The 1,739-nt window shown below is 42.4% G+C and overlaps 1 pseudogene across 1 annotated transcript; it reads right to left on the bottom strand.

Moving 5' to 3' along the window:
• Positions 315-1,494, bottom strand: LOC108633416 (annotated as a pseudogene). The gene has a single exon (XR_001917052.1). The product of XR_001917052.1 is annotated as a non-histone chromosomal protein HMG-17 pseudogene (transcript).

Genomic DNA, 1,739 nt, shown 5'->3' with positions numbered 1-1,739 from the left:
TCACTTCATGGCAAATAGATGGGGAAACAATGGAAATTGTGACAGATTTAATTTTCTTGGGCTCCAAAATCACTGTGGATGGTGATTTCAGTCATGAAATTAAAAGATGTTTGATCCTTTGAAGAAAAACTATCACAAATCTGGACAGTGTATTAAAAAGCAGACATTGCTTTGCCAGCTAAAGTCCATATAGTCAAGGCTATGGCTTTTCCAGTAGTCAGGTATGTATATGAGAGTTGGACCATAAAGAAGGCTGAGCACTGAAGAATCGATACTTTTGAACTGTGGTGTTGGAGAAGACTTTTTTTTCTTTTCCAAACTGTATCCAGCTTTATTAATGATACTTTTCAAAAACAATCATGGTATTTCAGGCAGGACATGGGCAGACAGTCATTAACAGCATACAACTTTCAAACTCCCTTTTTCAATGGATTATAAAAATCAGAAAGCCACTATAAAACCCAATGAAATCTTCATGTGATGCTCTGAACAGGGAAAGTTTAGAGTGAGGGTTGACATTTCACATTTAGCATGTTGTTTAACAACTTTTCACAAGCTGACCCTGACTTTCAAGAAATGGAAATGAAAATGGCAGAAGTATCACTCTGAGGAGCCACAGTCTAAAAAAAGGAACCACTGCTCTTTTGAAGGACGCCATCTCAATGGCGACACTAGAAAGTCCAGATTGCCTGACATACTGGTCATCAATTTTGGGGGGGCACAGGGTTCAGGTTCCAGCAGGTCTCTGGGTTTAGGGGAGTCAAGTCTGTGCTGAGGTGGAGAGGGAGAAGAGGACATAGAAACTAAATTTTAGTTTTTCCACACCACAAGGCGTTTGTGCCAAGGTGGCTAATGTGTGTCAACATCAAGGAATCCTTCCTTCCTGGGAACCAAGAGGAAGTTTTTCAAAACTAGATGGGAAAGATATTTTTCCCCCACATCAATTCAGCTTCAGAGACATTCTGTTAGTGATGTGCCCTTCCCCCAAAAAACAACAATGAAGTGTTCTGTGTGTTAACAACATAGCTTAAAAAAAAAAAAAAAAGTAAAACAAAATTCTGCATTTTTATAAAACTTGATAAAAAATAGTATTTCAAACTGTACAGTCACCAGAAGTACACAGTTATCAAAAATGCATACACTTCACTTGGCATCTCCAGCACCTTCAGCTTTCTGTGTCTGGTCTATTTTGGCATATCCATTTTCTGCAGGGTTTTTCCCATCCTTGCCAGCATCCGCTTTTCCCTTTTTCCCTTTGGGTACCTTCTCTCCCTTCTTCGCAGGGGCCTTTTTAGGCTTGGGCTCTGGCTTTGGAGGAGCAGGTTTAGCAGAAAACCTTGCAAATCTTCTCTGTGGTTTGTCCTTCACCTTGGCTTTGTCTCCTTTCCCTTCAGCCTTTCTCCTAGGCATGGTGGCTGCGGTGGTGGGATGTAGGTGCTAGACACGGATGCAGTGGCACGCGGGCTTTAAGTTGATCCAGGGGTTGCCCTTGCCTCTTCTTCACACTGCTCCTGGAGAAGACTTTTGAGAGTCCCTTGGACTGCAAGGAGATCCAACCAGTCCATCCTAAAGGAAATGAACCTTGAATGTTCAGTGGAAAGACTGATGCTGAAGCTGAAGCTCCAATACTTTGGCCACCTGATGTGAAAAGCCAACTCATTGGGAAAGACCCTGGTGCTGGGAAAGACAGGGCAGGAGAAGGGGGCGACAGAGAATGAGATGGTTAGATAGCATCATTG

The sequence above is a fragment of the Capra hircus genome, chromosome 2 (assembly GCF_001704415.2).
Source record: "Capra hircus breed San Clemente chromosome 2, ASM170441v1, whole genome shotgun sequence".
Taxonomy (NCBI): Eukaryota; Metazoa; Chordata; class Mammalia; order Artiodactyla; family Bovidae; genus Capra; species Capra hircus.
This window is presented reverse-complemented; position numbering and strand designations above follow the sequence as displayed.